The sequence below is a fragment of the Tupaia chinensis genome, unplaced genomic scaffold (assembly GCF_000334495.1).
Source record: "Tupaia chinensis unplaced genomic scaffold, TupChi_1.0 Scaffold000078_1, whole genome shotgun sequence".
NCBI classification, from domain to species: domain Eukaryota; kingdom Metazoa; phylum Chordata; class Mammalia; order Scandentia; family Tupaiidae; genus Tupaia; species Tupaia belangeri.
Window position 1 is genome coordinate 7,877,785 of NW_006159539.1, and position 12,971 is coordinate 7,890,755.

Sequence of the window (12,971 nt, forward strand, 5' to 3'; positions counted from 1 at the left end):
TTGTTACCTAACATTCATTCCCTGAGCATCATCACAGCGTACTAAATGTAATTTCCCATCTAGAATAGACTGCACAGTGACCCAATCAAGCATGTTATCATCAATAATATTCCACTTCTACTTTCTTGCTTATGCACATATATATATGTTTTTTTTTCCTCTTCCTCTTTTTTTTTTATTTTTTTTCCTATGTTTGTCCCTCTGCCCTGTCTCACTCTCCCATTACAATATACAGTTGTCTTCCAGAAGAGTTACTGAAAAAGTGATACATACAAGTAAAGGGAGAGAGGCCACGAGTTCCAACCATCAGCTCATAAAGTTTTTGGCAATAGGGAGCATAAACTCCACTCAGGGTTGGATAAGGAAGGGTCTCCGGCAGATCCACAAGTGTAGGTGAGTCTCCAGGGAATGCAGTTTCAGGAAAGCAGTTCTGGTACGCAGAGATGATTATCAGCCGATGGTGCACAGCAGTCATCTTGTAGTTACCAGGAATGGTGTTGTGGGCATCTGCAGTTTGAATTGTCCTTGGGTATCTGGCTTCCTTAAGAATGGCAGAGTAGTTCTTGTTTTCCCCTGAGGTAATGCAGGGCTGGTAACTGTCATCTTCTCAAGTTGCAAGTTCTACAACCTTATTTTCGGCCTCCTGGCCATCCAGCGCCGGAGAGGCCAGGGAGGCCGCCCCCGGAGGGGAGCCAGGCCGTTCCCCGCGCGGCTGCGCGGTGGGGCGGGAGCCCTGGGCTGCGGGGGCCCACCTGGAAGGCGGGCCGGGCCCGTTCCCTTAATCTTTCTCTTTATGGCTGTTCCAGGTCTTACATAAGAAAGAAGCCCTTACCTGCGATGTCTTAAAGATATCTTTCTGTATTTTGTCCTTAATTAAATATTTTTCCTTTTATATTCAAATGTTTAGTATGCTTGTAATTTATTTTGTTTTGTATTACTGAGAGGACCCGATTTCACTTTCTATGTAAATAACCAATGACCCCAGCAGCACTTAGTGATTGGTCTTCTTGCTCTTCCTCTGCTATTGAGATGCCAGCTCTATTACACATACATTCTTCACATATAAGAAGGTTTGTTTTTGGCTCTCTAGTCTATTTCACTGGTCTTTTTTTTTTATAACTTTATTTATTATTATTATCATTATTATTTTCCAGTTTTATCAGAGAGAGACACAGAGAGAGAGAAAGGAAGTGAAAAAGCAAGCCACCAGGTCCAAGACTTGAACCGTGGTTGGCCATGTGGGAGTCCAGCGCCTTTAACAACCATGCCACTTCCCGGCCCCTCACTGGTCTTTTTGACTCATTTGTGTTAATACTGCATTGCGTTCATTGCTTTTCTTGGTATCCGTTAACATGAATTCCTCCAACTCATTCTCATGTATTAATTATTCTTGGATTTTTCCATATATACATATTGGAATCGATTTAGAAAGTTCTATGAAAATAAAAACTCTTAAAATTTTAATTAGGACTTTATTAAATCTGAGTGTTAATTTGGAGATAATTGACCATTATATGACATGAAGTCTCTCAGTCTATTAATATGGTGTGTCCCTCCATTTATTGGGTCATCAGAAAAGTCATTTTTCTGTTTTTTGATATAAAAATGTGCCATTACTTTTCTGACAACCTAGTACTTTTTTTTTTTAAGAATTATTTTATTTAACTCTATTTATTTATTTATTTTAATTTGACCAGAAAGAAATTGGAAGGGGCAGGGAGCGGGAGAGGGAGGGAGGGAGAGAAAGCAATTTCTTGCAAGCTGCCAGGTCCAGGACTCGAACAGTGACTGGCCATGTGGGAATCCAGTGCCCTTAACCGCCGTGCCATCTACTGGCCCCTGGTATTCTTTAATAACTTCCAATATGGGTCATGCACAACTTTATCATATGTATTCTTTCCTTTTAGTTTTTTTGCTCTAGGGTATGCATACTCACTGGAGTGGGGTGGAGGGGTGAGAAATAACCCCCTAAGGGGGTGGCCATGCTGTAGTCCTTTCTCTTTGTTTCTCTGTTTGGGATTTTGGGCATGCATGCACATGTACCTGGCATGTTTTTAAGTCACCAGGTCTGGAACTCGGACTGTGCAGTTGACCACGTGGGGTCCAGCATCTCCTTTATAGATCTGCATCAGAATATATTTGGGGCTTATCCCTGGGAGTGGAATTGTGGACTCACGGGGAATGCATAGTCCGAATTTGAAGAAGTAGTGCCCATGGTACTTCAGAACAATCTTGACCAGCAGTACTTGGGGTATCTGTGTCTCTATTTCTCTTCCAACCCTTGGTATTGAGTATCGTTAATCTAATCTAATATTGCCCCATCTAAAGAGATAACTCATTGTTATTTTAATTTGATTCTTAAAAAAAGTTTATTTCTGGGTAGAGAACCCCTAACAAGGTCTTGATACCACAATCAACCCCCAGCTTCAGCCAGCCGGGAATCATGGCCAGGTATGTGGCAGGCATTCTGGGAGAGATCTCTGGTCTCTTCAGGTTCTCTGGAACCTGGAAACCTCCCATGTGGGTTAGCCTTGTGGAGCATCCTTGTTCACCACTGTGCCACTATTTGGCCTCGTTAATTTGCTTTTCACTGATTCCTAATAAATTTGAGCATCTCTTCATGATACTTGTTAGTTCTTGGTTTTATCCTTTGGAAAATGCTTGTTTTTATCTTCGTTCACTTTTCTACTGGTCTTCCATTTTTTTTGTTGTTTTGGATTTGCAGAGTTTCCATATGTATTCTAGATATAATTTCTTTGTTGAGTTTAGTCATAGCATCACCTCCTGTTAGTCTGACTTCTTTCTGTTAAGTTTAGTTTGTCCATGATGTCCTAGCTGGAACAGAAATCATTAGCTTCCATGTAATCAACTTGACCCTTTTTTTGGCCTCATGATTTATGATTTTGTTGTTGTTCTTTTTAAAAAGATTTTTGCTGGGACCAGCAGTTAGCGTAATGGCTATGTCACTGGACTCCCATGTAGTCGACCGCAGTTCGCGTCCCGGACTCGGTGGCTTAAAACTCACACCGGGCGCGTGTGCGTGCATGCCCAAGATCCCGAGAGGAGAATGGAGGAGAAGGGATTGCGGTGTGGCCATCACCCCTGGGGGATGATTTCTCATTTTCTGTCTCTCTGTCTCTCTCTGTCTGTCTGGTGAGTGCACGCGCCCTATAGCAAAAATCTCTCCAAAAAAAAAGATTTTTGCTATAGGTTGTGCGTGCTCACTGGACAGACAGAGAGAGACTGAAAATGAGAAACCACCCCTTGCAGGGGGGGTGGCCACACTGCAATCCATTCCCCTCCATTCTCTCAGGATCTTGGGCACACATGCACATGTGCCCGGCATGAGTTTTAAGCCACTGGGTCTGGGACTTGAACTACAGTTGACTATGTGGGAGTCTGGCTTTGTAACCATTATGCCATCTGATGGTCCCATGATTTATGTTTTTGAAAATTTACTTACAAAGTCATTTCTTGTCCCTATTAAAATCACAAAAATGGGACTGGCTCCATACATTAGTGGTTAAGGGAGCCAGATCACACATGGCCAACCACAGTTCAAATCTTGGCCCTGGTGGCTTGAAAAATTCATCAAGTGTGTGTGCATGCATGTCTAAAATGCTGATGGGGATGAAGAGGAGGGTGCTTTCTTCCCTCCTTTCTCTTGGTTTTTGAGGTCCATCCACGTCGTCGTATGCCCGGTGTGCTCAGGGAGGTCTCTGGACTTGAACCAGGACCTTTCCATATGGGTCAGCCTTACAGATTGACACGTTTTACTGCTGCACCACTGTCTGGCCCCCCTTCCTTTACTTTCATAAACATTAAACTTTTTTTAAAAAAGCACACATCTTGAAGTTTGTTCATTTCACCTCTAGTCCTCCAGGATTTTGGACAAGCATGCACCCAGCATGTTTCAGGTCAGCTCAGGATCTAAACCCATGGTCAGGCGTGTGGCCTTAGTACTGCAGATCAGTACACCGCCATTTGGGGCCTTGAAGCTGTTCCTAAACTTACTCGGTATTCTGTGTTTAAAATCCAATAGCTACCATGTTGGCAGGTCTCATTCTACTGTCTGTTTTCTCAGCTGGCTCTGGTTCATGATTTCCTGTTGGTTGTGAACTCATATTACTTGGAACTTTATCTGAGAGAATAATTTTGAAGGCTGGGTTGAAGATGACTTCTTTCAGACAGGAAAGGCGTTGTTTGCTGTCAGATGCTGGGGGAATTACGAACTCGGGTCTATTTGAACTAAATTCTCACCTGGAGCTTTTTCAAATCAACTAGGTAGTTTAAATTCAGCCTATGAACCTGCATGAGTCTGAGTTGAGACTATAAACTCTCAGGGGAGATTGATTATTATTATTTTTTTCCCTGTACTCACTCCGAGGCTTTGAGACAGGCGATTTTCTTTGACGTCCTTGGAGAAGTGGGTTTATTTTTAGATCACACTCATGCTGAGGGTGCAGCAGTTAGGGTCCCTACTTTTCGTTGGAGGTTTGTTTATACTGCATTTTTGGAGGGAGCCCTGGGCTTTGCTTTGCTGATAGGGAAACAGGAAGGACATGGAATTGGGCAGGCCGCCAACACCGTCTACTACAAACACTTCTTTAAATAAGCATCGCATTGGGCTTTGCTTTGCTGATAGGGAAACAGGAGGGACATGGAATTGGGCAGGCAGCCAACACCCCGTCTACTACAAACACTTCTTTAAATAAACATCGCATTGATGAATGTAAACACGCCCCAGCATGAGGGAAAGAAAGGGTGAAGGAAAAGGAGCAGGACTCTGTCTGAAGACTTGGTGTGAGCTGACTCTAAGGTAAGTCGACGCTAGGGCCTTACACATCTCTTTCTGCATTAAGATTCACAATCTCTTTCTTATTCTAGAAGTGTGCCTTGCGTTTTTGCAGCATGTCTGTAAGGGTCAACCGGCAAGGCATTTAATTCATACACATTTCTTCTGTGTATTCTGTATTTTTTATATGAGTGTTGGGAAAGTCATGATACAATTTTTTTGCCTAGAAAAACATAGAAAAATACATCATGAATTTCCTGGCAACCATATATATATATACACACACACACACAAATACATATACACACATACATACATATACATACACATATATATACATATATACACACACATACATACATATACATACATACATACACATATATATATACATATATACACACACACACACACACAATGTATATTTATATTCTACAACAAGAGCCTAGGTGAGTCCAAGCTTATATTTGATTTGTGTGTGTATATATGTATTTATATTTACTCCTTTTTAAAATAATGATTAATTTTTTATTGTTTTAACTTGCCATGTGTGCGTGCACACACGAGAGAGAAAGTAAGAAAGCAAACTGTCAGGTCTGGAACTCGAACCAGTTGGCCACATGGGAGTTCAGGGCCGTAACTACCACTCCATCAGCTGGCCCCTATATTTATTCTTAGGTATATGTATTCAATCAAATGAAATGTTCAAATCTCTACAGGCCAGTTTCTGTTTCAGTCAGTTCATCCATTCTCTTCAATTGGGAAGATGATGTTTGGGTACAGAAGAGAGCACACGTGATTTCAAGGTGGTGGTTGGTTCACAGAAGGGTCTTTCTGCGTCTGGATACCTGCTGATTTCCCTTCTAAGTTCTGTGTCCTGCCTGTCCGTAGGTACCCTACTGGCACCTGCTAGTTGACCTCTGTCAAAGGTGGGATCTTGGCCTACTCCACCCCCTCTGGCTAGGATTCATCTAGGTTCTTATGGCAGGTCTTGAATCTCAGCTACACTTTTCATCTGGCTGCTGGCTTAGCCCATGTTCTCTGCAACCTCTGCCTTCCATGGGCTCACCCTGCCTTTTAAGGTTGCCGTCTCGCTGTAGGTCTGCTGGCCTGCGACATTCTCCTACTTTCTGCGTTCTGTAGTGATGAGTGAGTGTGAGTGTTCTGGCTGCTTTCTTACTGAGGAGACATACTTAAAGTATCCTGACTTAAAATCTCAGGATAGGTAGATAAACTGCCCAGCAGAGATACTCATTTCTATAATTTCTTTTTTTTTTTTTTGGAGAGATTTTCACTGTAGGGCGCGTGCGCTCACCAGACAGACAGAGACATAGAGACAGAAAGCGAGAAATCACCCCCCAGGGGGGATGGTCACGCCGCAATCCCTTCTCCTCCATTCTCCTCTCGGGATCTTGGGCACGCACGCACACGCGCCCAGCGTGAGTTTTAAGCCACCGGGTCCGGGACACGAACCACGGTCGACTACGTGGGAGTCCAGCAACATAGCCATTACGCTAACTGCTGGTTCCCTATAATTTCTTCTTTTTAAAATGTTGTTACAGGGCATAGCAAGAAAGCACCTTCCAGGGGTGATGGCCATGCTGCAATCCCTTCTTCATTTTCTTCTCAGGATTTTGGGCATGCATGCACACGTGCTTGGTGTGTTTCTCAGGCTTCTGGGACTGGGACTTGAACTGTGCTGTTGGCCATATGGAATACAGCCACCTTAACCACCATGCTACTGGCTGACCCCTTCCCCTCTGGAATTTCTTCTGTGAATTGTGTGTGCGTGTACTAGGGTTGGGGTAGGGAGAACCCTCTTTGTTTTGTCTTCATGTTTCCAAGTGATGGGACCTCTATTAAAGTAACACCCCAGCCTTCCTCTAATGCCTCACTGAAGCCTCTGAAAAGGAGACACTTGGAGAAGAAGCTGAGCCTACTAAGATCAGCAACTCCTCACGCCTGGGAGAGAGCATACCCAGGGGTTTCCTGCTATGAATTTTTCAGGGACAGGATTTGGCACTGTTGAGGGAGTCTGTGTTTGTCCAGTGTTACTTGTGGTCTGGTTGGTAAGGCAGTCAGTTATGGGAAACCCATACTATTCCTCTTTCTCTCTCCCATGTATTGTTTAGTCCCCTGTGAGTGGTCAATAAGTTGTTTCCATGTTTTACTATGAAAACGCAATGCTTTGCAAATATCCTTGTACATATTTCTTTCCTGCTTGTCTGATGAACTCGTTAGGAGGAATTACTGGAAGCAGAATTGCAGGGTCAAATGTGTGCTAATTTCAAATTTGGAGAGGTATTACCTAATTTTTCTTTCGTTACTCTCATCGGTGCAGTGTGGGAGTTCCTCTTCCTCCATACCCAGCCACCCCTGGTTATAATTAATTTTTTTAAAAAATCTTCGCTCATCTGCTAGCTGAAATATTGTTTTAATTTCCATTCGTTTTATTACTAGTGAGGTTGAACATCTTTTTCAATTTGTTTTTCTTCTTTAATTTCTCTGTGCGTGTTCTTTGCAAATGTTTCCATTAGGATGTTTTTCCCCCCTCTCTTTTGATTTGTAAGAGCTATTTTTATGTTAGGGCTCTCAATCCATCGTCGAGAGCAAATTACTGTAGTGGTTGAGAGCTTGGGTTTTCCAGATACAATTTTGGACTAAATTCCTCAAACTCTGTCATCGTCCGTCATCTCTGAAGTAGTTTGTGTTGCACAGGTAGGGAGATTACAGCTTTATTCTCAAACCCCCTACCTCAACTCCACCCCTGTGGGGATAGCCGGGCTAGACAGGATTGGGAGCAGCCCAGAGGACTGGCTGACTTCATGCCATTGTGGTGCGTCCAGGGAGCACAGGAATCGTCTGCGAAGTGCTGTTTTGGAAGTCAGATGTTGTGAGATGATTGGACGCAGCTCCTCCATTTTGGGATGTGGGTAAGGCAGATGGGCTAAACTTTTTCATTTCTAAATATAAAAAAAATAATAAAAAAAATTGTTTAGAGACTTTAAACAAAAGTTGTTGTCTTTTATGCTATAGTGAGCATGAACTTGCCAGAGAGACAGAGAGACAGAAAGCGAGAAATTACCCTCTGAGGGAGGATGGCCACACCCTTCTCCTCCATTGTCCTTTTGGGATTTCGGGCACGCACGCACATGCACTGGCATGAGTTTTAAGTTGCTGAGTCTGGGACTCAAACGTGGGCAACTACGTGGGAGTCCAGCGACGTAACCATTACTCCATCTGCTGGTCCTGAACACAGCTCAGGTCTGTTAGAGATAAAGGGGGAAACGGATCCTGGGAAGGTACCAATGGTGTCCATTCTGTGAGACAAATGGGTCATAAGTCAAAGACCCAATGACCTTTTAACTCCCCTTAAAATTAATTTATTAATTCATTTAAATTTCTTCATTATTACTATGTTTTAATTTGATGAGAGAGAGAGAGAAAGTGAGAAAGCAAGCCACCAGGTTTGGGACTTGAACCGTGGTCGGCCAAGTGGGAGTCCAGTGCCCCAACCACCACACCACCTGCCAGCCCAACCCTAACTTTTTACATTGGAAACTGAGTACCTGCACATAGTAAATATGTTTCATTCTAAGATACAAATGGGCACGTGATGCTCAGAATTCTATGCTTTTTTTCATTCTCTATGTTATGGGGATCGTTTTATGGGGACACCCATAACCCTTTTCATTCTTTTTAACAGCTGTCATCCCATTTCATGACCGTCCCATAATTTATTCAGTCAGTCTCTTATTGATGGACTTTTAAACTGTTTCTAATTTTTTGCTTACATAAACAATGCCGCAGTGAGCATTTCATATGTCTTTGTGTGTGAGCAGATGTATCAAAGTGGAATTTCCAGCACAAATGGAGGTTCATTATAATTTTTAAATTTTTTAAAAAATTGGTTTTTTTAGATTTTTGCCGTAGAGCATGTGCAGTGGAGAGAGAGAGAGACAGAGGGACAGAAAGTGAGTAATCACCCCCACCCCCCCAGTGGGGTAGCCACAATCCCTTCTTCATTTTCCCCTTGGGATTTTATATGTGTGTAGATGCAGTGTGTTTTTCAAGCCAGTGGATACAGCACTCGAACCACAGAGTTGGCCCTGTGAGATCCAGTGCCTTAACTACCATTCTACCTGCTGGTTCATTTTCATTTTCATAGACATTTGCACGGCCAGCAGGTGGCATGGTGGTTGAGGTGCTGGACTCCCACATGGCCAACTGCAGTTTGAGTCACAGATCTGGCGGCTTTCTTTTTCACTTTCCCTCGCTCTGTGTCCCTCTCTGGTGAGCACATGTGCCCTATAGTGAATTAAAAAATAATAATAATAAAATTTAAAAATATGTATAGACATTTGCAAATTGTCTCTTGATGGCATGGCACAAGTTTACACTCCTACTTACAGTGTGTGAGAATTCCTATTTCCCTATACCCCGAACCTCACCAAGTCTCAGAGTATTAGCACATTTCTAGATCTTTGCTTATCTGATAAGGAAAAATATTACTTTAATGTGCACTTACTCATTTGTTCCTTAAATCAGCATTTACTTATTTATAAAGATTAGGCACTTTCTCTTTTATGCTTAAAATTTATTTTGACATCTTGGGGACCAGCAGTTAGCGTAATGGCTATGTTGCTGTTCTCCCACGTAGTCGACCGCTGTTCGCGTCCCGGACCCGATGACTTAAAACGCCGGGCGCCTGTGTGTGCGTACCTAAGATCCCGAGAACGGAGGAGAAGGGATTGTGGTGTGGCCATCCCCCCTTGGGGGGTGATTTTTCACTTTCTGTCTCTCTGTCTCTCTCTCTGGCGAGCACACGCGCCCTATAGCAAAAAACTCTTGAAAAAAAAAAAGAAGAAAAAAAATTTATTTTGACATCTTTTACTAAAGACTGGCAACATTGATAATTTTACATTTATGTGATTTCCTCGAAGATTTTTGGCTTCAATGTCATGCAAAGAAAGGCCTTCTCAACTCCAGGGTTTTCAAGTGATGTAACAGAAGCCAGATTAAATAGCACATTTCTGGAGTGACAAAGGAGGTCATGACCAGTCCATTTGCAAAAATCCGGCTCGTTTAGAACTTTTCAGGTATATGTATCTTGGGTACAGAGTGGCACAAGCATATTTCTTTCCCTTCCAGATGCCCTGTTGAAATTAATGTTAACCCTTACATCCAGTGGTTTCAGATAGGTTTCTTGAGTATTTGGTGGAGGCTGGAACTCCCTGTGTGTGTAAGGTGGTGTTCACAGCTCCAGGCCATTGGGGTCTCCTGTGGACTCTCCCCCACGATGTCCCCCTCACTCCCTGCTGTTGTTTTCCTCCTATCCCCAGTATCTGGTTGATCCTCTGTAGGTAGCTTTCAAATACCAGCTCCTGCGGGTCTTGTTAAAATTCTTTATCAATGCCCATCTTTCTCAGCAGGGGTGACCTTTAACTCAGCTTTGCTGTCACTACCTGGCTTGGATAACCTCCAAAGGAAGGTTGCCATGGCGATCCTGCATGCAGCGCAACCCAATCTGGCTTCTGTATTTTATTAAATGTTCCCTAACAAGGAAATCACACCCAGATGTGGGAGAGGAGGGTCACCCAAGAGGAGCAATAATGTTCTGTGGCCCTCTCCCCCTCCCCAATTACCAGCCTGTCCTCCTCTGCCATGGATTGAGCATTCATCCCTCTTTCCTAATCTCAGTTGTTATGGAAAATGTTTAAAATTTCGGGGGTGAGGGGGTGGAAGATGGTTATGGCAAATGTCAATCTGCCTTTCAAAAGACATTTTTATAGCTCACGGCTCACACCACCCGTGCAACTGTCAGAAGTGGGTGATATGGAGGCCGTGCTAGAAACGCTAATTGCACGGGTCGCGTCGTCGTCTTTTTATTGTGGTGTTTTCCTCCTCTTTCTGGGGACTCTGTTTGCGTGGTGACGCTCATTAAATCCAAGCAGTTAATCTCCTTTAAACTCCTTTAAAATACTCCTTGCTGTGGGAGAGAGAGAGGCTAGAATACACAATGACTACTGATGACTTTCAAGGGGTTCTTCTAGATTCACCCCATGGTTAAAAGGAGAGGGGAGGGGCCAGGCCAACAAGCAAGTAGTCATGTCCGTGAGCAAGCAGTCATATCGGTGTCTACAGTATTGGTCAATAGTGTCGGTTGTGTCGCCTTTTCTTTCTTCTTTCTTTCTTTTTTTTTTTTGTAGAGAGTTTTTTTTTCCTATAGGGTATGTGCACTTGCTGGCAAGACAGAGAGACAGAATGTGAGACATCCCCCCACCCCAGGGGTGATGGCCACACCACAATCCCTTCTTCTTCTCCATCCTCCTCTTGGAATTTTGGGCACACTTGCACTTATGCCCAGTGTGAGTTTTAAGCCACTGGGTCCGGGACTCAAACCATAGTCGATAGGTGAGAGTCCAGCAGTGTAACCATTACGCCATTTGCTGGCCCCTCAGGTATGATTGTTAAGCTGCCAGGTCTAGGATTCGAACCATGACTGACTATGTAGAAGTCCAGCAATGTAATCATCATGCCATCTGTTGGTCTCATCTCGTGGTTTTTAGAAGAGTGCTTGAGCTCCCCTCTGCAGCGTCTGAGTTTCTGGACACCTGTCTCCTGTATATATTGCTGACCGTGCCCTGCAGTTCGGTTGGCGTCTCCTGGTGGGGACCTTCCCCTTCCGCTCTTTCCTCTCAGTCTTCATCTCTCGTGAGGGAAGCTTCATCCTGGCTGTTGGCCTGATGCTCACAAAGCAGAGCAGATCTCTACGGCACCTCCCCAGAGCGAGCGTTTGGTGGTTTTCTCTTCGCCAGCACCATCCTGTGCTTCGTCGTCGTGAACTTTGTTGGCCGAATCATTCTCATTTACTTAATTGAGGAGTAGGAGACGGGAGCAATGTTCACTTTTTTTATTTCCCCTGGATAAGAGTTCTTGAGATGGCAGCTTGTTGGATACATGCATTTTCTTTAGATTGGTGCTCACTACCAACTCCGACTTAGTATGCAGGTGGGAAGCCCAGAGATTTCCTCACTCTGTGTCAGAACAGCTCTCTAGTGAACATCTGTTAACATGGCCTCTGCCTTCTCCTAAGTGTAACCTTTTGGCTTCCAAATTAAAATCTCTATGCCATTCCTCAAACAAACAAACAATCAAATCCCCCCAAAAAAAAAAAACACAAAAACAAAACCAGGGGAGGTGGCACTCGGAGTCTGCAGAAGTAGGATGAGGCTCTCGCTCCTTTGGTCACAGTCAGCCTGGTAGACAGGAAGATCAGGCATCAAGGAAGATCAAGCCATTCTTGGAAAAGGCAGGTGCTGCCACCAGTCCTCAGAGGTGTCAGTGACTTTGGCCTTTAGAGCCAGAGGCCCCAGCTCTGCTCTGAGTGGAGGGCGCCTGACCCTTGGGTCAGGGTGCAGAGGAGCAGGCTCTGCTGCGTGGCAAGGGAGCCTCACTGCCTTCTGGAAGGTGTTCCCCATGCTGTTAGTCTGCCAGGCTGCTGTGATAAGGTGTCATAGTCTGGGGGCTTTTCCAACAGAAATCTGTTTTCTCACAGTTCTGGGGACAGGAATTCTGCATAGTGTCAGCAGGGTTGGTTTCTTCTGAAGCCTCTCCTTGGCTTCTAGATGGTCACCTTCTTCTTCTTCACGTGGTCCTCTTTGTGCTTGTCTGTGTCCTAATCTCTTCTTATAAGGACACTAGACATATCATTTGGAGCATGAACACACACATGCCCAGTGTGTTTTTCAAGTTGCCAGTGCTGGGATTAGAACCATGGGTGGCCATGTGGGATCCAGCTCCCTTAACCTCTGGGCTATGGGGCTGGCCTATGAAATGTATTCCCAATCCTTTTTTCTTTCTTTAATTAATTCTTTTTCTGGAGAGGTTTTTGCTATAGGGTGCATGCGCTCGCCAGAAAGACAGAGAAAGACAGACAGAAAGCGAGAAATCACCCTCCAGGGGGGATGACCACGCTGCAATTCCTTCTCCTCCATTCTCCTCTCGGGATCTTGGGCAAGCACACACACGCACCTGACATGAATTTAAGCCACCAGGTCCGGGACTCAAACCACGATTGACTACATGGGAGTCCAGCGACGTAGCTATTATGCCATCTGCTGGTCCCGTTAATCACCTCTTTAAAGGCTCAGTCTCCATTACGGTCCTGTCCTGA

At 44.2% G+C, this 12,971-nt stretch overlaps 1 pseudogene; it reads left to right on the forward strand.

Moving 5' to 3' along the window:
* The first annotated feature begins 11,330 nt into the window (after positions 1-11,330).
* On the forward strand, positions 11,331-11,683 carry LOC102487336 (dolichyl-diphosphooligosaccharide--protein glycosyltransferase subunit DAD1 pseudogene; annotated as a pseudogene).
* Positions 11,684-12,971: the final 1,288 nt, after the last annotated feature.